This window comes from Pseudorca crassidens, chromosome 17, assembly GCF_039906515.1.
Source record: "Pseudorca crassidens isolate mPseCra1 chromosome 17, mPseCra1.hap1, whole genome shotgun sequence".
Lineage (NCBI taxonomy): Eukaryota > Metazoa > Chordata > Mammalia > Artiodactyla > Delphinidae > Pseudorca > Pseudorca crassidens.
In genome coordinates, this window is record NC_090312.1 from 54,941,421 (window position 1) to 54,964,518 (window position 23,098).

A 23,098-nucleotide genomic window follows, 5' to 3' on the forward strand; every position below is an offset into this window, starting at 1 on the left:
ATGCAGATGCATTCAGGTCAACATATGGAAAATAAATGTAAGAAGGAGGTTTGGCCAATCCAAAGAAATTTCTACGTGTCTAATTTTTTAGGGCAAGCTAGAATAGTCCCTGAATTAATAATATAAAGTAATAATTAAAAATAATTAATAAGTTGTTTTAGCTTATAGACACTACTATCAAGAAAGAGTTACATGTACCATTTTGGATATGCTCTTCAACACATTTACTCAATAATCTAAGACTGCTTGATTTGAGTGGACTCAGAGAAAGAGGTATGTGTCCATAGTTTAAAGGATTTGCTTTCTGGCTATCATTACTTAGTGTATTTACTTATGCTCAAAATACATTTAGCATATTCAACATACAACAACCCATAAAATGAGAAATTTTCAAAGCTCTGGAATGAGAATAATGCACTTTACATCAAGTAACTATTCTCATTTTGAAAAATAATTCTTGACTTGCTACTATGCCCTATTAGATATTGAATCACCAACAATGAAATTCTGGCATTTTCTGTGAACTGAATGAAAGTTAAGCATGTCAGTAGGACTCCAATATCAAGTGGAAGTGGTATATACTGGATGAGGCCCAAGCAGGTCCTGATTGCACAAGTTGCATGAAAAGGTAATACACATTCCCAATTACCTGCACCTCCTGCAAGGTCACGCCTTCCTCAAGGCACAGCAATAGGCTGAGGAGGAAATATTTCCAGTCTGTTTTATTGGTTATTTGAAATGCTGACACCAACCGAAGAGGACTGTTGCAGTGCAAGAGTTCAACTCAGGAGTGGTTCTGAAGGAAAACAGGGAAAAGAAATTCTTTAAGTGATAAATCTTCACTTTACAAAGGAGGAGAGATAGTCAGAAATAGCTGTCTATTCTGCTGCAGAGATAGTGGGTAATAGTTTTACTGGGTGATCCGGGAGTTGAAGGGGAAAAGACTGGAATCACAGTAACAAATTTGCCAGTGGATTTTCTTCATTGTTTCAGTTTTCAGAAACAGAGTAGTCTCTTTTCACAACAATGCTTTCTCATAACCAAAATCATGATCTATTTAACTGATAGCATTGCTCATGGTTTGAGTTTCCTGGCTATAAAATATCATAACATTTTAGATGTAAGAACATATTTTTTTTCCCAAAAAGATATGAGATATAACATTGCCAGCTGATATCCAAGTATTTAAACTAGATGCAAAGCCTCTGAAATATTTTAACTAATAGTATCACTTTCACCAAGAGGGCTAGTATAATGTGGTGAGTAGAACTGGATAGGAGTCCAATGAATCACTAACTAAATTCTGAGAACCAAGGAAATCATATCCCTAATGTTTTTGTTTTCTATCTATTAAAATCATTGTTTTACTAGTCCTTTTTTATTCCAGGATTCTAAAGGTGATTGAAATGACAGGATTATTAAGAGGACAAGGTTTCATTAAAGAAACAAACATTTATATGATAATGTGGATAAGGTGTTAACATAATAGTTCATTTTGGAGCTATGAGTTCCATCTCTTGGATCATATATTTTAGATGTTGATTTTATATCATACTTCCTTTAATATAATACTGCAGTGTTTCTCAAAGGTGGCTAATTATCAAGAACTTTTAATGCATTAAGTGGCCATACAGATTGCTGAGTTCCATCTCAGCCTTGCTGAATTAAATTTAACAAACACTTCAAATAGTTTTGATGTTTGGCTATGGTTTGGGAACACAGCCATTTGACATTTCTAGCTAATTCTTTCCTGAGAATATTCTTTGCTTAGCCAACAGAAATCTTTCCTTTCCTGGGAATGTGACAGAATCCTATCATTTTCCATAATTCCTAGCTCAAGTTTGGGGGTGTAGTATTGTGTATGTATGTATATAATTGTCATTATATAATTAATTTAATGAACAAAGATTGAAGAGGCAATCCAGAGTATATTTCCTTCTGAATAAAGACTTTTAATATATTTGACAGATGGAAATGTTCCAACTTGAATTTGTTTGTGACTGTGAACTATCTAATTTACTGACAGTGATGTTCGATTTGACTCATTCATTCCTGCATTAGTCACGAAGTGAAACACCTTCTAAAGAGCATATTTAATTGTTCAGATGTTCGTGTGAAATTACTGTCATTAATCACAGTATTGATTATGCTTCTCCTGTCTTCTTGCAGTCTTCTATTTTTAAACAGTCCCCTGAAGTGACACACAGAGGCATCCCGGTTATCCATGACTTTCTAGTTTGTAATCTAATCGATAGATAAAAAATGTATTGCCTACCATTTAAATCTGCTGCTTGTGTTGAAAATGTAGTTATTTTTGTCACTTCCTGTTTGCCACAAAGCAAGTTCTCTTCTGTAGTTTCAACAACTGGACCACGTTTTCTTTAGTCATCATCTCCCTACATATTATGACTGACCTTAAGCAAAACCAAGTAGTAGGCAAAGCTTTTTTGGCTCTCCCCCAGCTCACTTGTCAGCACACCTCCTTAACCCACCCCTATTTTCTGCCTTTCAAACTGTAAGCTTCTAGATTGTGTTCAGTTTCAAAGATCTCAGCTATCAAGTAGCTTAGCTTAAAATGTATAAGCCTGTATGTCTCCTAGAGGGTATCTGCATTTTGATAGCAACCTTGAAAATCAATAGACATCCTGCCTCAAAACTGGGACACCTTATGGAGTTAAAAATATATAAAAATCACTTTTTAAAAACTCTCAGAGATTTCTATCTTTTAGGCCAAGTAAATTACTTTTCTTTTTGTGTAGGAGACGTTATCAGTTGTGTTAAATGATGTCTTTCTCGGCCTCAGTTCTCTAACCTGTAAAATAAAGTTATTGAACTAGATTATTCAAAGTCACTTCCAGCTCCAAAATTTCAGCATCTTAAGAATGTAAATTGATTCTTCATGGCTTGTATGGGACATGGTCATGCAGAACTGGGTCTTATACATCTCTAGTTCATATGTGGGTACTGTTTAGTATAACCTGGGTATCAGAATCTTGATGGCATTTGAATTTCTTTGGGTCTAGCATCCATATCCAACAATACGTAAAGGACTTTATAATGAAAAAAAAAATTAGTTGAGAGTGAACTTTCTGCCAGAAAGCATATAGAGTTAATGAAAAGTTACTTAAGTGATATACAAATCAAACATATACTCAAAAGCAAAACAAAAAGATATATATATATATATACACGAGATTATATATGATTTTTAGTTTGTCCTTGTATTAACTAAAATATCTCCTCTCTGTACTGAGTAAATAAAACTCAGAATCAGATTGGCTAATCATGCCCTATACCCAACATTTATGGGGCCTAGGCCAAAAGTACAAAATGAGGCCCACATACCAAATATCTAAATATTGATATTAATTGTTATAAGCCAAGCCAAGATAAAATGCATTCTACTCTTCTACCTTGACAAATAGACCTTCCCAACAACTTGAAAGTTAGGCTTTAATTTAGAAATCTCAGACTTCTGCCCCAGATTGGGGTGGAGTAGAACAAACATGTGAATGCAGACCCGGCCCAGGACTGTCCCATTTCTCTTTCCATCCCTGGCTTGATCCTGCATCTCAAGTAGCCACACCTCCAAACTCCTTCCACCAGCCCAACAACTGACGGTTACTCCCTACAATCCTGATGACATGGTCTACTCTCAAAAAGAGAGACCCACACAAGCTCTGGAAGCAGCTTCAGAGTTATTTGGGCAGAGAATTCCAGGTGCTCAGGTGCCAGAGCATGTGTGTGCATCATCTCCAGATGGGCACATCTGCTCAGTCTTGTGGACTCCACACCTTGTGAAGAAGACTACAGCCAGAAGACCTCAAAAGCAGAGGCCTAAGAGAGGGACCCAATTGCCAAGGTCTAGGAGTCAGACTGCTAGGGCTAAAGGACTGTTCAGTTCCATCCCTACTTGAATGCTCTTACACTTTCATTATTATGTTTCTATGTTGTTTGATGATCCTTTTTTCTTTTTTTTTTTTTTGGTTCTTTCCTTGGCCACATGGCTGTAACTGAATAGTTTTTTCCATGTCTTAGAATTTTTAGCATCTCTCTCTTTCTCTTTGCAAATGTTTACAGTTTAATCATAAATAACCTATATGTTTATAGCTATTCCTTTTTCTATTTTCTATGCTACAATATCATGGAATACTTGAGATACAGATTCATAACCTCTGCAAAATGCATGCTGCAAGTCAGCTATCAAAATAATTTTTCTCTCTGTTGCTCATTGTGGCGGTGGGAAGCGTTTATATAAGAGTGCTTTAGGACTGGAAGAAAACAATGTCTATGTTGTCTGCCAACCAAAATTCTTCTCCATACCAAAATCATTGTTTGGTAAATTTTGTATCAGATGTTTTTCCCCCTTCTTTCTTTCTGGAGTTTGCAGTTTAACCATTCCAAGACCACTTAGGTGAGTTATATTTATGAATTAAACACTACTGTTAATTTCATGTTAATGAAATGTTTTTAAGACTCTGAACATATCATCTGCCTGAGGCAAAAATATTTCTTTTTAAGGAAAAATAATTAATACAGTCTATAGAAGAGCAGAATATTTCCAGCATCTAATTAAGGAAAAAGTATACTGATCTTTAACTCTTACTCACAGTCAGAAACTGTTCTTATTTTTAAAATGAGATTTCTTTAAAATAATTTAAAAATACCAATTAAAGGAGAAAAAAGGAAACAAATCAGTATTTAAAAGGGGTGGTTTATTTTGCAGACTTTTAATTACAGAAACAAAAACTAGTAAAGCAGAAACTATTTTGGCTTTTATTTTCTCAGTGTCATTTTTATATAGTAAGTATAATTAATGTTAATAATAAAAGCTATTGATATTTCATTCCCATAGACTTTGCTAAAAACAAGGAGTGTCCATACTTTTGATATCTGATATTAGAAGTATCAGAATAATTGTTCTCTATATATTGCTCTAGCTTCTGACAGGGAAAAAACCTGTTGGTTCCTTCCTTTAGCAACGTCATCAATTTCTACTTGAATTTTCTCATAGTCTTAATCTCCCCAGAATCCCCCTAGAAGGTTGTCAGTGTTGGAATCAAATACTCAAATACACACTTGTAACAGGCTCCTAAGCAAGTAAGGCTAATAGCCACAGAAGTCTTCTGAAATCTGAATGTAAATGATGAATTGTGTTTATCATTTGAATGATTAAGGCAATATCAAGTGGAAGATTCCAGGAGTCTTAGAAAATCTCTGGAAGTTCTAAAAATAATTTTCATGTATTGGAGAAAAGCTATGATGAATGCTGTTCTATGCTCACCCCTGATTTTCAGCCTTTCCAGGATTTAAAGAAACAGAAAGCCACAAATGCTGTTTTATTCAACTAGTTCAGTGAAAGTTTATTGAAACAGGTGTGAAAAAAGTTCTGGTGTGTTGCAAATGAAGTAAAAGCAGAAGAAACAATATGATATATATTTATCTGAGGTGTACAGTTCAGTTTTTAGAGGAGAATATATTTTTTCTACAGAAATTGAGGGAAGTTATCAAATTAATATGTGAAAGGGATACTCTGGAAATCACTTCAGAGTTGCTGGAAGTAGACTAGAGAGCAAATTCATTTCTGAACCTGTTAACTGTGCCTCTCAACAAGGCCAAGAAACAAAATTTTATAAAAGTATCACAAACCATTTTTTTAGACCTAGAAAGCAACATGAACTGCAATCTTCTGTCAGATATGACAAAAAGTACTTTTGCCTAAATCATTTTTTTTTACCTTCAGAAAGAGTGAATATTGATGGGGTATTCAATTAGCACAACTGACTGAGGAGTAATGAGTAGAGGGTGTATCTGTAGAGTAGATGGGGCTTGGACAATAAGTTCTAACCTCAGTGGTTTTTGAATGTGGACTTTTAGAATCAGAAAAATCTGAGATCAAATTCAAGTTATTTTATTTAATAGCTGGGTAACTTTGGAAAGAGCAGAATGTACTATAAGTGGTTAGATTAAGTCATCAGTATGAATTCATGGTTTTTAATATATACTTAGAGATTGGCAGATATGAAAATATGTTTAGATATGGCTATGTGTATGTATATATGGATACATACAGGTTACCCTAGCTCAGTTAACTAAGAGGTCCTATAAGCAATGACCTACTAGTAGCAATGAGAAAAAGTAAATCACTCAAATCTTGGTTTCTAAATACCTTTATCCATTAAAATTCACCATGGCTTCTTAGAGAAAAGGCTGATTCAAGGGATGAAAAAGAGAAAGTATAAGAAGTGCCTGGAATATCTTGTTATGCCAGAAAGTAAGGAAGTGTTCAAGAGGGATGAAGTAATTCAAGAGAACACAGGAATCATCTTGAAGGGACTTCAAGTCATCAAAGTAGTCAAATCTGGAACAATTTGAATATAAAATAAGATAGTGATAGATTATAACTCACTGACTAAAAAACCCATGTGTTCCTACACATATATAAATGAATATAAATGGAAGAGAAAGGAACACTCTTTATTATAGAAGGATGTTAGTCTATAAATATAGAAAGAAAGATGAAATTAGAAAATCATCAATGGAGCAAAAGTTGGTGGATTAAAGTTTAATGAGGTATAGAATATTTATATAGTCTCAACTTATCACCCCACAAATTGCTTATTAATTACAAATGGAAAAAGGTAACTTTTGTGTGAAGAAACTTGGTAGATACAACAATAACCAAGTACTAAAGTTACCAACATCAGAAACATAATCAGAAACATAATGCATGCTTTCTAATAGGATGCACTAAGGAAGAAGAAGATCATAGTATTCCTCCCCAAAATATATAACCTGAAACTAATTATGAGGAAGTACCAAAATATCCCAAACTGGGGAATTCTCTACAAAATAGTTGGCCTGTACTCTTCAATAATGTCGAGGTGCATAAAAACAAAATCTAAGGAATTCTTTCCAATGAAAGGAGATTAACTAGACATGACAACTAATTGCAATGCTTGATCCTGGACTAAGAAAATAACAGCTATAAAGTATTTTATTGGGCATTCGACAAATTTGAGTATGAGCTATGGATTAGAGAAGTATTTTGCATCAATATTAAATTTCCTGATTTTGACAATTTGTCCAAGAGAATATAATTTTACTCAGGAAATATATAATGAAGCACTTAGAAGTAAAGGGGCATGATGCTTACACCTAACTCTCAAAAGGGTGAGAGAGAGAAGCAAAACAGAAAGAATTGATGGTAAAGCAAATGGGGCAAAATGTAAAAAATTGTGAATCTTGACAAAAGATATATAAGAGTTCCTTATATTATTCTTGAAATTATCTACTGAAATTATATTAAATATAAAGGGAAGGAAGGAAGGAAGGAATGAAGGAAGGGAGGGAGGGAGAGAGGAAGGACGGAAGGAAGGAAGGAAGGAAGGAAGGGGTGTGAGGGGGAGTGAGGTTGGCCATGACTGTGAGGTAAAATGTGCTTTCTCTGTCTTGGTGGTTTGCACTGTTTAGAATGAAGGGGTAAGCAATGGATGGGCAGGACTTTTGCATGACCAATCATCCAAATTTCTTCCTGTTGGGTCAGTTACCAGATTTGGTGCTGCTACTGTTTTATTCCTCACTTATGACCCTCAAAATACAATAAAATACAGGTTACTTTTTGGTTCACCAAGGAAGTGCTAAACTGATCTGGTTGGTGTGTACTTACTATTTGCTACTTTCTTTATTGAATTGGAATGTGTCTTCTTGTTGCAATATAATGTCTCCATATGTTTCAACAGCGAGGTAAAGGCATATTTCAGAGCTAAAATGGTTATAAAAAGTCTCTACCCACAACTAACCTAGAAACTGCCAATTTTGTGACCTGCTCTATGACTTATTAGTTGAAAAACTAGCTATTAATTTAGGAAAGAATATTACTTTTTACTGTTAAGAAAAATGTCATGATTCTTAAAACATTATAAGATGAAATGGATATAATAGAATAAAACCCCCAATGGCCTTTGAAAGTCTAAATTGGAAAATGCATTCTCAGTGCACTTTTAATTAAAGCAATTGAATTTAAGCAGCTGAGAGGTAAACAAGGAAATGGAATCTCTAAACCTTAATTTATCACTACGGTAGAAGAGATTATGGAAATTGTATTTTAAATATAGGTCTCCATCGGTTTGAGCTAAAAAACTCTATCAGATACTGTGCTGCAAGTCATACTCCTGGTCTTTCATTTAGTTGTTTTCTTGCCTAGTTGATTAAATAAAGATTAGTGTTTATTATCATCACAACATTTTACAAGATTTAGCAAATGAAGCTAAACAGCGTGTCTATGAGATGGGCAAGCCCATTTCTTTATCCTCATTTACAGAGAGATAAATAAAAGAGAAAATTCAAGGTCTCAAGTAACACAGTAACAGGGAAAAGTAGAAAGTCATACAGCTTAACTTCTACCTAGGTCCTTGAACCACTTCTAGTATGTTCCATCTATTGATCACAAGAAACTTCAGATCTTTTGACAATTGTTAGGATTATATGATACCTGTGAAGAGATAAGTTCTCGCTAGCTTTCTCAGCTCACAGTAGAGGGAAGGGAGGGGTTAGTTTGTAGTAATCACTCATATTAGTTTCCTATTGACACTGTAACAGATTACCACAAACAGTGGCTTAAAAGACAACAGATTTATTCTCTTACATTTCTGGAAGTCAGAAGTCTGAAACTCAAGGTGTCAGCAGGGCTAGTTCCTTCTGGAGGCTCTAAGGCAGAACCCATTTCTCTGCTTTTGCATGTTTCTGGAGGTCACCTGCATTTTTTGGCTCATGCCCCTTCCTCCATCTTCAAAGTCAGCATCTTAACATGGTCAGATCTCTTTCACAGACTCTAAACCTACTGCCTCCCTCTTATAAGAACCTTTGTGATTATCTGGTCCACTGAGATAATTCAGGATATTCTCCTTCATCTAAAGATCCTTAACTTGATCACATTTGTAAATATCTTTTTGCTATATAAGACAACATATTCACAGATCCAGGGTTAAGGATGTAGGTATCTTTGGGTGGCCATTTTTCAGCCTACTGTACCTCTCAAAACTTATGTATGGAGGAAGGTAAGTGATATCCACTCTTTCTTCCCTTTACAGTCTTCAAATTAGAAATCCTGAGGTCACAAGTGGCTACCGAGACAGAAAAGTAAACCCCAAGGACACATCTCAATTGAAATGGAAAACTAAGGAAGCAATATGGTGTGGTAAATCAGAGCAGGGGCTTTGCAATAGAATGATTTGGATTCTAATCTGATATGGTACTGGTTGGGTAAGCAAGTCAATTCTCTAGTTAATGAATGAGCAGGCAAATTAAAACAAAATTTAAAAAAAGGCTCCAGCTTACATTAATTCTCCAAATCTCCTGTCCTTAATTCTTCAAAAATTTATTTCATACTACCTTCTAATATACCTTTTCCTCTGGCCTAAGAAACTTCCTGTTGACATACAACCTGAAACATACTGAGAAGTCACCATTTTGGACTATGTACCCACAGAAAGAAAACATACCCTATCTCTCTTTATCCCTACATTCCAACTGAGGCTTCTATCAATACTATTAGTCCTGACTTGGTCATTTACCAATAGGGAGACCTTAAGCAAGCCACATAATTCTCTGAGCCTCAATTTTCCTCTTTCTAAAATGGGCACAATAATCCTTACTTCAATAGAGTTTTGTGGGGTTTAAGTGAGATCATGCATGAAGACCATCTTGCCCATAATAAATGGTAGGTAAAAAACAAAAATAAATCCTCAAACCTTGGGATATGTTCCTCTCAAGAAACTCATTCCTCAAATTTCATTTTAAGCAAACACTTTTAGGCTATTCAGCCTAACAATGTGAGAAATATATGACAACAAAACTGACAGGTATACAGACACAAAAACCTTCTCTCTTGATAAATAAATATATATTAACATCCCACCAGGCACTATGCTAGGCACAGCTCTCCAGGTGTGCAATTTCAGAGAAGATGAATCATTACACATAAGCTGAAAAGCACAGTGATAAAGAGATGAACACACTGGTTTCAGAACAAAGGACAGACAGATGTTTACTTTCCTCTTCTCCTTGATATCTGTGGAATAAGGTGGTGAAAAGAAATTGGGCATCAACACAAATGATACCAATTCCTGGGTAAGTAAACATACTTTTCAAAGAATATGCATTCTTTGTTTTTAAGGCACTGGGCAGATAAGAAAGTATTGCTTTTCAGGCAAAACTAAGAAAACTACAGATAAAATACCAGTCCAACAATGTCAGCACGAAATCTTTTTATTCAGCCAAATTAGACCTATGTTCTGGCTGATTGCCCATGAAAACAGTAGTATTTTGTTAAACTAATTACATTGTTTCCTTGCAAAGAATAGTCTGAACTTTATCTGATTTCCTCTCTAAGTGATAATCCCTGTTGTAACCAAATTGCTTCATTCAGTAATGGAAAGGACTGGGAGCCTGTCTCTCATAGTCAAGCCTTTTGTTCTTCATTTCCTCTGCTGTCAAGTATCAACTGTCTCCACCTAGTTCCTCCTCACTCAGATATTCCAGCAACCTAAAGTCAAAGTAATTCCTAAACCACCACAAAAATAAAAAGTCACAGAAGCAAATATTCAGAAGGAAAAAAGAGTAGAGTGGGTGTATGTTGGCTCTTTCTTTCTTAATGGGTGTGAAGCATGTTCCATGTGTGGCTTTCACATTCTGTTAGGGCAGACTAGAATGTGATTTATAGACTCATATTACTTTTACTAAAATTCCACTGCAACAGAACAACTCAGGTGCCCTCCAGAGTTGTTTATAATAGGATTTTATCTTTATTAGAAAGAAAACAGCACTAGTTCCAGCTGCTCTTGCTTTGGATAAAAATTTTACTTTTCATCAGTAGAATGTATAGTTTAGTTTGACAGCTGCCCTCATATAATAAAATGCTATTTCATGTTATTTAGTTTAAAATTTCTCTCATAATGCTAGGAACAGATAAGAGATCCAGGTGCTGAATGGCATATTTTTAGTTTTGATGGAATGGACTTTGTCAACAAAGTTGAAAAAGTGAACGAAAAAATAAAACAGAACTGCTAAAAAACAACCTTACTTGAATCAAATCTAAAGAATTTAGCCTGGTGTTTTCATGAGCTTTGCCAAAAGTGTAAATGAAAATAATAAAAATTGGTTCTGTCAGCAGAACTATATATTATACAAAATAAAATAGCTATTGAAAGAAAAATCACAACAGAATGAAAATATAATACTTGTGCTCTTTCCTTGTCTCCTTCACTATAAATATCTCTCAAAATGTAAACAAAAGAAAACAGTCAGGGCTTCCCTGGTGGTGCAGTGGTTGAGAGTCCGCCTGCCGATGCAGGGGACACAGGTTCGTGCCCCGGTCCGGAAGATCCTACATGCCACAGAGCGGCTGGGCCCGTGAGCCATGGCCACTGAGCCTGTGCTCCACAACGGGAGAGGCCACAGCAGTGAGAGGCCTGCGTACGGCAAAAAAAAAAAGAAAGAAAAAGAAAAAGAAAACAGCCAGCATTCTTGACTTTAGGAGACATAAATTAAGAGATTTTGAACAGGTTCTTTGAATTCTAAATGAGGAGGCAACCAAACATGGAATCATCAAATTGTCACTAATGGTAAAACAAACATCTAATTCTAGGACACTTAATTCTAGCTCATTTGTGAACTCAACCATGATTTAAATGCTATATGCAAGCAGAGGTATTAAAGTCCTTTACTTTTTATTACAACAGAAGGTTAAACCATCCCCTACACAAGTTATACAATCAAGTGCACTGTCATTAAAGAAGGGAAATTGTGTATAGTTAGAGCCCTGGAATTGCAAAGTGTAGAATTGGGGATTCTTGTTAGCTCAGTAAGAAAAGGGTATTGACTATCCACAAGTCAGGATACAGACAGCCAACTCTCAAAGCTAGGTATATGTTCAGTTAGTTTATAGGCTCCAAGTAAACTTACCAGGTAGTACTTTTAAGCCCTAAAACTTGCATTATTTTTCTTGGAATGTTTAATTTCAAACTTTATCTATTTTCTCATCCCTTTATACAGCATGCTGAAAGTTGCCAAATTATCTGTTCCTAATATAGACATCCTGGAATAGGGAGGTGACTAGACAGTGCATCACATTTGGAAGCTCTCATCTGACTTATAGAAGCAGACTCACTATTTCTCCACAGTAGTAATTGACCATTTAATATGGTCTACATAGTGATGTGTGTGTAAGGTGTGTGTGTGTGTGTGTGTGTGTGTGTGTGTTGTAATGGCCATCACTTAGTCTACTACTGTGGCCATAAGCACTGAAGTGTTTAGATAATTATCCAGTAAGATTCTAAATCATTATTGGGAAATTAAATACTCAGATAATTGATGTATTAATATTTTATATTTATAATAATAAATAGGCCTATAGTATCTACTTTGTGCAAAGCTCTGTAAAAGGCAATGGAAAACATGAAACTAACTGAAACATCTGATCATCAAAGATATTCATAACCCAGGAGAGGTTGGGGGGGATGCAGGAGATAAGCTCATAAAAATAATAATAAATAAACCATAGTGAATAAATAGCATAGCTAACATCTTAGGTCAGTTTATTTTTTTCTTCACACTTTTATGAGATAGTGTAGTATTAGAAAAACTACCCAGTTTTTCACCTCCTGTGACTTTCTTTCCTGTGTGTCTTCTTTACTATCACACTGCTACCACATTCACACAGGGCACTGCTGGTTACCAAATGTGTGGAGACTTTTCTCCAGAGCAAGTGATTCTCTGCAACACCAGCTGGGTGTCCTACAATTCAACTCAATTCTGACACTAACCCACAAGACTGCCCTCCCCTTCCGCTTAATGTCAGATGCCAGTCTCAAGGCCTGGTTTTCATCTATGCTTCTGACCAGAGGTTCCAATAACCCCCCTCTTTGGGTTCAATTAATTTGCTAGACCAGCTCACAGAACTCAGGGAAACACTAACATTTACCAGCACAGGAATTTCTATCCCTGCGAAGTTGGGGTGTGTGGAGTTATGCTGTTGTGGAGCTGTTCATCAACCTAGAAGCTCTGAATCCTGTACTGCTGGGATTTTATGGAGGCTTCTTCTTGTATTTGTGATCAATTATTAACTCCATTTCCAGCTCCTCTCCCTCTCTGGAGGAAGCAGGGTGGAGCTGAAAGTTCCAAGCTTCCAATCATTACTTGGTTTTTCCTGTGACAACCTATCCAGGAACCACCCAGGCACCCGCCCAGCATTGCCTCAAGAGAAGGAAAGATTCTCCTAGTGCTCTGATCACTTAGGAATTTATTAGGATCTCAAAACAAGACATAGTTATAGGCATAATGATTGATGGTGGATATGTACTTTTTTTATGGGATGTCAGGGATGACTTATCTGAAGAGGTGGCATTTAAACTTTTCTCAGTTTGTTCAAAAATTCAGTAGTTTTATAACACTTTTTTTCATGAAAATAACGTGTGCTCATTGAGGAATATTTAGAAGTGTAAAAAAACATAAAAGAAAATTAAAAGTAATCCATCAAATAAAGTCAAGTATCCATTATTCTACCACCCACATGTAATTACTATCCTATGATATTTTAGTGTTTGTCCTATGAGATAATTAGAACATTGAAATCATATTGCTTACACAATTCTATATAGTGCTTTTTCTCTTTCTTTGGATGATGAATATTTTTCAGTATCACTAAATATTCTTTTAACATATGATTTTAATATTTGTATGGTATTCAACAACAGGAATGGACCACAGTTTATTTAGACTTTCTGTTGAATTATCCTTTCTGTTGTATTATCCTTTCTGTTGGATGTCTATATTACTAAATAATACCTAGATAATGACTTTTGTGCGTAACTTGTGAAATTCTCATATTATTTACTTAGGAAATATTCTTAAGTGCTGAATTTCTGGGGAAACAAATGTGCAAAGCCAGATTTGATCTCTGGAGAGCTCATATCAAATCATTCTTCCAACAACCTTTTATGAGTGCCAATTTAAGGCATTCTTTCTAATTAAGATTGTTACTTAATATGTATATCAGCTAATTTTATGAATGAAAATTTTGTTATAATTTATAGTTTGGATATTGATCTTCCATTGAAAAACACTCTAAATTCAGATCCCCAAATACAGATGATTGTTGAGAATCCTAGCTTGTCTGTTATCTGGAAAGCAGGTTGGTTGAAGGTGCTGCTTTCTAATCCTGATCTGTAGAAAAAGTGATGGCAGAATTAATTTTTGGCTTAAATCTATCCATTCATTCATTTATTATGCAGTCATAAAATATTTATTTAGTGCCTACCATGTGACAAGCAGTACCTAAGCTCTAAAGACTTAGCATTGAACAAAGCAAGCTCCTTGATCTCATGGAGATTTATTCTTATGGGGGAAAAACAAACACACACAATAAAAGCTAAATCCCAAAATATGTCACATTTTGATAACTGTTATGGAAATTGTAAGTACCACCAACATGTAAACTCCATGAGAACAGCCTTTTTGACTATTTTTGTTGACTGCTATGCCCCTAATACCTAGAATAATGCCTGGAACATGACAGGTACACAGTGAGTGTTTGGTGAATGACATAATAAACAAATAAAATAAATGAAACAGGTTAATGGGATAGAGAATGTCTGTTGGGTGTGTGTGTGCTAATTAATATAGAGTGGTAAGGGAGATGCTCAACGCCAACATGATTTGAACAGACACCTTGGCTCCTACAAGAACTAGAAAGAGGGCCGGGGTGGGTGCTGTGGAGATGATAGTGAGGAATAGAGGAGCAGAAGATGCATTGTGGAGGAGGAAAGGAGAGATGAGACCCTGTAAATAAAGTCCCTAGCATTTGGTCTCAGTGTGATGCAAATCTGTTGAAGAGTTTTAAAGGAGTGACAAAGTCTGACTTGTGTATTAAGAAGATTTCTCCTTCTTCCTGATTCTAGAGGCACAGAATGAAAGCAAGAGTACAACGTAAGGGAGACTGTTGCAGTAATCCACACTGTGGTCATGATGGCTTGGAAGAGTGTTAGTTGTGGAGACAGATAGATGGGCCCCTGGGCTAGATGGTTGCTGTTTGTCAAGTGGATTAAAACTGAAGCTTTGTTCTCTCCCAGCCACTCCAAGGACAAAGCTAGAGGCAGAAGCTGAGCTCTGTTGAAGTAAAGAGATAAGATGACCACTCCTGAGGTCAAGGGAAACTTCCCTGTCTGCACATGCACAGGAAGTTTCCTTAAGGGTCAAAAAGAAGGGAGCGCCACCCCATAATAGGTGTGGACGTGCAGCCACAGGCCTCCGGGGTGGGATCTATCTTAGCAAAAGGTTGCACACACATGTTGGTGAGGGTCCTGGGACCAGTTGGGTGTGAAAAAAGAAACAAGATAATTGGCCAAAGGTAAACAAAGACCCTGAAGGACTATCCTATATAAGCAATTTAAATCACATTTTTACTGCACTCCTCCTCATTAGGGAGGACAACTGTACCCTTTCTTTCTGGGTGTGTATTTCTGCCTTGCTTCTGTCTTAAATAAACAAACTGCTTCTCTGTGTGCTCCCTCATACATTGTGCTGTGTCTCTAATAATAAAGTTTGTACCTGTTTTTACAGTTTTTGCCTCCTTGAAGCATTCTTGCTTTCAAACAGGGGAAAGAGCCAGGGCCACTTTACTTCTAACCTCTCGCCCCTGGTGATCTAGTGGCTAGGATTCCTGGTTTTTCATCCAGGCTGCCCAGGTTCAATTCCTGGGCAAGGAACTAAGATCTCTTTTCAGGACTGCTCACTGCTGTCTCTCCAAGATCAGTCTGAGGATAGAGCCAACAGTATTTGCTGGTATTTAGGATGTGGTATGAGAGAAAAACTTGAGTCAAGGGTGACTCCAAGGATCTGGTCCAAGAGAATAGAAGGATATAGTTGTCTTTTACTGGGGAAAAGTTGTGAAAATAATGGGGTTTTTTTAAACAGAAAATTAGGAAACTGTTTTTGAATATATTTAAATTGGTTTCAACAAATTTGTGAAGCAAAAAGCAATCTTTAATGTATTGAAAATGTTTTAAACAAACCACCTGAAATTCTCCATTTTAGGAATTAAGGTGTATAATGAGAAAACAAAATGAGTTTATTTTAAATTATGTATAGTCACATATATCTTTGTAAAAAGCTGTTTCACTGAAATCCAGAGTAAGAAACAGCACTGCCTTTGGAGCCCTTGAATTTAGTAACATATAAAGGGGAGGGATCAGTCTTTACTTTGCAGTAGCAGCTTTGGTGTCTTGACGACCCTAGAGTTAAAAATATGGCAAAGATGCCTGATACACATGTCTGTACCTTTAAGATACCCAGTTGTGCATTGACGGTACCTAGCAGGAGTGTTCTTTGTGAGCCCAGTTAAGACAATGTTTGAGCTATTACTGTTAATCTGAATTTATCTCTTATTCGCCTACTGGTAAGTGCTTGAAAATACCAGTTATACAGCTTTTCAGTGCTGGAAATTTATACATGAATAATTTTAATTCTTATTATAAATTAGTACGGTCATTGAAATTTTATGAATATCTTCAGACTTTGCAATAATTTCACTTTGCATTCTACTGATAAATTTAATCCTTAACAAATAATTTTCTAACCATTCTTTGAAATAATTCAAAACAACCTTCAATGTTTCTTGTAATAATATAGATGTGTGAATGATTACCCAGAGGGAAAGTTCTTATGTCTCAGCAACCTAAGGCATCTATGTTATGATGTTATAGATTTTTCTCTATGTTTCTTGAACCATCAACAACTCTTTTAATTACAAGGAGCAGAACTAAAATATACAGTGATGGGTGTTGGAAGACACTGCAGGGTAATATTTTGTGACACCATGGAAGAAATATGTACTGCAGTAGTGAAGATGTAGCTTCCTCCAATGCAGAGGGAGTCAAGTTCAATTATCAAAAAGTATTAATAATGAGATTGCTTACAAGTATACATACACATTTTTTTCAGGATCTACTTGACTGAATCACTGACACATTCTCAAAAAGAAATTTCATTTTGAGAAAATTCACCCAAAATTAATTCTAAAGCTCATGGAATTATCCTATTTTGTGGCTCACACGAAAAGCTTTTGCCTCTGATTTTTCTCTTTTAATATGGATTCCCTCTTTGCCTCTGATTTTTCTCTTTTAATATGGAATCCCTCGGGAACCTAAACTCAGGAAGCCTCCTGCATGCATCATAAATTTTCTACTGACATATTTAACTCAGCTTCCTCTGTTGGAGCCTAGTGTATTAACAAACAACTCCTCTGACTTCCTAGAACACACACATTTATTGAGTTACAAAGTGACCATTTTTTAGGCCTATTGGAACACAAAATAAAGCTCTCCTTTACCATAGGCCCATTGAAGGCCACTTCGATTCTTCCATCAATATTGGGAACTGCCAGAAAACTTTCATTTTTTTCCTGTGCCTGTTGGCAGTAGGAGAAAGGTTCTACTGAGTCCATTATCAGCAAACATGACTTTCTTGGATTGCAGAATGCTAAATTACAAATCAGTTGCTCTTTTCATCTCTGGATGTGAATGTGTGGGTTTTCTTCCTCTCTGAAACTGCCAGTTAGGAAGCAGGTTCTCCTATCCTGTATTTCAAAACCTTATTCACGAACTGACATTAGTGTTACAATTTCAGTAATGGACCCTAAAAAAGCATTGCAGCTAAATGGTTCTAATTTCAATTACAAATGACCATCGTTTAGAATGAATGCTCAGATGCTTCAGACTCCAACTAAATACACTATATCCTAATTGCTTTGCAATCTTTCAATTCAAATCAAGTGAACACAGCAACCCTGTTGCTTCAGTCTCTCCAAGAAGGTAAACACCAGGCTTTAATGGGATGTGCTAATAATAACTTCTCAAAGAAGTTAAAACTTCAATTCTTTTCAAGGCTGGCAATGAAAAGAAAATTCTAAAAGGAAAGACTGTGAGTATCTGAGATTAGTACTAAACTTAAAAAAAGTTTTGGAAACTTTGATAGCCTACTTAAAAAGATAGTCAAAGAACTCTAGTGAAATTTTTGTTTCAATATATGAAAGCAACGAGATGAAATTCAAGACAGACTGGAAGACTTCCCCTTCATTTCTTTCCATTTGTAGATACTTATCAGGGAATGGTCCTAACTAGCTCAGAAAATTTATTTCAAAACCTGTTTTATTTGTTCTTTTTTTTTATTTTTTAAAAAAACTTATTTATTTATTTATTAACATTTTTATTGGAGTATAATTGCTTTACAATGGTGTGTTAGTTTCTGCTTATAACAAAGTGAATCAGTTATACATATACATATACATATATCCCTATATCTCTTCCCTCTTGCATCTCCCTCCCTCACACCCTCCCTATCCCACCCTTCTAGCTGGTCACAAATCACGGAGCTGATCTCCCTGTGCTATGCGACTGCTTCCCACTAGCTATCTATTTTACATTTAGTAGTGTATATATGTCCATATGTACACTACCACTCTCTCACTTTGTCCCAGCTTACCCTTCCCCCTCCCCGTGTCCTCAAGTCCATTCTCTAGTACAAAACCTGTTTTATTTGAATGGTTCCTATATTTTAATCACATAGAGAGTAATTTTAAAAATACTTTTCCCAACTCTATCTAGTCACCCATTTCTAAATATGAATCAAAAATAGGTCTGTGAGAAACAATTGGCAGTAGAAAGCAGAACACAGTATGAGACTAGTTGTGTAGCAATAATTCTTTGCTTTCTGAGAATTCTAAGGGAGAATTGAGGCATGAGGCCAGGGCCAGATTAAGACAAAATTCCAGAGTTGGGAAAACATTGGGTAAACACTCAGTGATTCCTATTCTCTCTAAAATGTTTAATTTGACATGTAAATGAAATATATTCATTTCATAATACATTTAGACACTCAATAAATGTTTGCTGAATGCAGTTATGAAATGAAAATTTTAAATGCAGAATTCATTACTTTATAATTATATATTCATAAGTCACTGTATGTTTACAAAGTACTTCTCAATCCTACTCTTCATTTTAGAGCAGAAGAAATAGATTTGGATTAGCATTAGCCATAATGAGTCTCAGCTGAATAGCACTTTACAACTTTCCCATATATTATTTCACTGAGAGATGTTAAATGCCTTGTACTAAACCACTCCAAACCATGCCCTAAGCAGTGTTCATTCCTTCGTGCCCACAGTACCCATTGAGCCATATTGCCTCTTCATCAGTCCCTGCATCATTATCTAGAGAAAAGCTGGGCGAAGAGCAAGTCCAAGTGCAGCTATTTATGGGATACCACTGAAGAGTATGATTATGGAATCTTTGATCCTTTACTATAACAAGATTTGTATGCTCTAATTTCCCAGCTTTTATCAGAGAATTCCAACTAAAAATTCCACATTACAATTTGAGAACACAAAATAAGATGGACAAATCAGATCCAGTAAGTTACTGTTCCCATTTTGTTCAAGAAACTGTAATTCCCTTAAACTTCAATTTGCCCACTTTACAGAAGCTGTTTTCTTGCCTTCTAAATAATTCAAATTATCTCATTTTCTTAAAAAAAATATGAAATTGTTTTTAAACTAGATTTGTGTGTCCTAAGAAATGAGGTAATGTAGAAGAGTGAAACAATACACTGTTAACAGATAAAATTCATTATCATTATACGCCAATTAGCTTGAAATAAACATGAAGCTCAAATGACACACTCTGTTTAACAACAAGAATAAATCACCGGGTTAGATATTGAGAAATAGAAATTTTAATCACTGAGAGTTTGGGTTTACTATTTCCAGCTACTTTCACATATTCATTTATTTAATTATCACAAAAGTGCTATTGTTGCACAATATTACAGTTGAGAAAATTGAGGCTCAGAACACTAAAAAAAAGCAGTATAGGATAGGGATAGAGTAGCACATAATAGCAGTCTTTAGTGTCAACCCAATATGATTTTAGTACCAGAGCTTATACCAACTTAGGCAATTTATTCAAAATTCAAAATTGCCAAGCCTCATTTCCTCTTCTATAACTTGGGCATGATGGTAATACCTACTTCATATAGTGAGAATTAAATGGGTATGCATATAAGGTGTTTGGCACATGGTCAATATTCAATAAGTATTAGTTATATAGGTATATACTATTAGTAAATTCAATAATTTATATGACCAAAATACTGACCCAGAAGTAGCAGAGTTGATTTTTTTTTTTTTTAATTAGGGTATAGTTGCTTTACAAGGTTGTGTTAGTTTCTGCTGTACAACGAAGTGAATCAGCTATATGTATACATATATCCCCTCCCTCTTGGACATCCCCTCCCATCCCACCCATCTAGGTCATCACAGAGCACCGAGCTGAGCTCCCTGTGCTATACAGCTGGTTCCCACTAGCTATCTGTTTTACACGTGGTAGTGTATACATATCAATCCCAATCTCCCAATTCATCCCACCCTTCTTCCCTCCCCCCCATGTCTACAAGTCCATTCTCTACTACTGAGTCTCTATTCCTGCCCTGCAAATAGGTTCATCTGAACAATTCTTCTAGATTGAAGTAAGTCAGAAAGAGAAAAGCAGAGCTGATTTGATGCTAGCTCTGTCTGAGCACAGAATCTTTGCTCCTAGCTATTATAGTCTCTTGCCTTCCACCATCTGTAAAATGAGAGTTTTCAAAATGGGCCACGTGATCTTCTAGTTCTGAGATATTGTGATTCTGGGCTATGAAGATATTTATTATTTCCTCACTTTAGTTAGTCCATCTAAATATGTATTTCTACTATTAAAACCTAGAGATCACTAATTATAACAATGAATTCAGACCTTTCATGAAAATTGTCATTCCTTGCTTAGAATCAGTTATCTAACCTTAAAAATTTGTCCTAAAATGAGGACTTATTTGTCTAGCTCAGGATACTTTATTTATAATAATACAAGTTTGAAATAAAAAAAATTCCTTGTTTGAATTGCACAAATAGAATAAGGCATCATCTCAAATAACTACACAGAAAGTTCAAAATTTGGTACTGCCCACAATGGACCTTATTTTTTTAATTATAACTTTGAAGCCCAAGGCACATGCAATTAGTAGATTAGCACTTTCTTTGTTTTATTTGTGAAAAGAATTAGGTGACTCCAAACAGGGAATTTATTGAGTTTGAAAGGCATAAAATAATTTGAATATGTCAGTTAAGCTGGATTAAGTGAAACTATCTTGATTTCGAGGAATAATTTTGCATCATCCCTTTCAAGTGTGTAGTTGTGTGGAGGTACACAACATCAAAAGGAAAACTAAGTAAAGGTTGTGACTCTATGTTGCTGTAGCCCTAAATATGCACTTCACATAGAAAAGTTGGCTCAACCCACAGCATGTTATTTGACAAAGGCTGAGCTTTATTTCTGGAAAGAGGAGATTTGAAAACATTGTTTATGGTTGGGAAAAACAATATTTTTCCATTGGACTCAGTTATCATTTATATATACTCACAACATAATCTATTTTTTCATTGACAATTATTTTATATTCAATTTACCATGAGACGTTCATCGTCAAGGATAGATCTTAATAGTGTTTAGCAACATTCCACTGTAGGATAATTGTCTATCATGTATAAACATGTGTATTTAAATTTTTTTTAATATACTGAATGTTTCAATATGAGACCTTAATAGATGCATCTAATCATTAACTGAAAAAAGAAATCCCATACCATCACATTTGGAAAATCTCCCATATAAGAGAAGACACATAATTATCTGCTAATATAAGTTGGTCTTGACCTTGGAGTGTCTCACAAAACTGGCTGTCATTTCACTTATGGATGGATAACACCATCAGGAAATGGGATAATTTCTTCAAGTCTGTTCTCTTTCACAAATGTTTAGGCTTTGTATAAGTTGTGATTTCCTTTTTAGGTTGCCATTTATTGGTCTTTTCTATCCTTTAGAAAATAGAGGAAAATTAAATGTTTCTTTTGAAGATTGATTTGCAAAGATGGAAAGGAATATATAAAGTTGTTTTGAATTTCATTTATAGCATTATGTCTCTCTGTGAGGAAAAAATAGTATACAGTGAAAGTATAAGTGAAAAAGGAGCTTTTCATTAAAGAAATGGAAAAGGCAATGGGTATGAGAATCATCAAGTTCATCTTTCTTTCACAAAATAAGACAGAAATTAAAATATTTTAAAATATAGTGTGGGGTTTGTATTCCTTACTGCTCCTTACCACTTACCCCACAGTCACCCCCTTCATGTCAACTAATCTGGGATGAACAAGGACTAGAAATCCTTCAACCATAACCTGGCCTGGTAGTAACACTTACCTATGTCCCTGCCATCAAGACTTCTGGGGATCACCTGCTCCCATTCTGGGTCATGCTAAGTAAATGCTTTGCTTGGGAAATCAGACTTTCCATCTACTATTGGATGTCTGGCCATCAGGCAAAGGTATATAAATGAAGATCAGTGTGGTGCAGCAGCAAGCACATGTGGGCCATCACCCAGAGTGTGATGCTATTTCTGGACAGACAATGGAAACAATAAAAAGGGGTTGATTTTGTGCTTCTACATAGTCTCCTATGGTTCCTGGCTACACTCTTTTCATTTGCAATGTAAGCTATGTATTAGACTCTGAAAGATAATTTTCCAAGGTATTGTGACTAGGTTCGTAGTTCATGACTTATGATTTTTCCAAAATCAATGAGTGCACTGGAATTTACCTTCAGTAAGTCTTATAGGTATGTCGTGGACCTTTAAGATTTTCTAAAGCCATCTTATTTAGAAGAAAAGAAGAATTTCAGTGTGTCCTGATGGAGTACTTCTAGAATGGAAGGGCCCGGTTTGTAATGCATTTTATTCAGTTGGCTTACTTTGAGATTGCAATGAGATCATTGATCCTAATTTGGCCATTCCAGTTGAAAACATTGTATTCTTGTGAAGATAAACAGAATAATTAATGCCTCAAAGAGAACCAAAGATAACATGTACTTTGAAGAAAGAAGAAAAGATAAAAATTATTTATCTTCAGGATGGGACTATAGACATATTATGGGGGTAAAAATCTGCACGTGGTGTA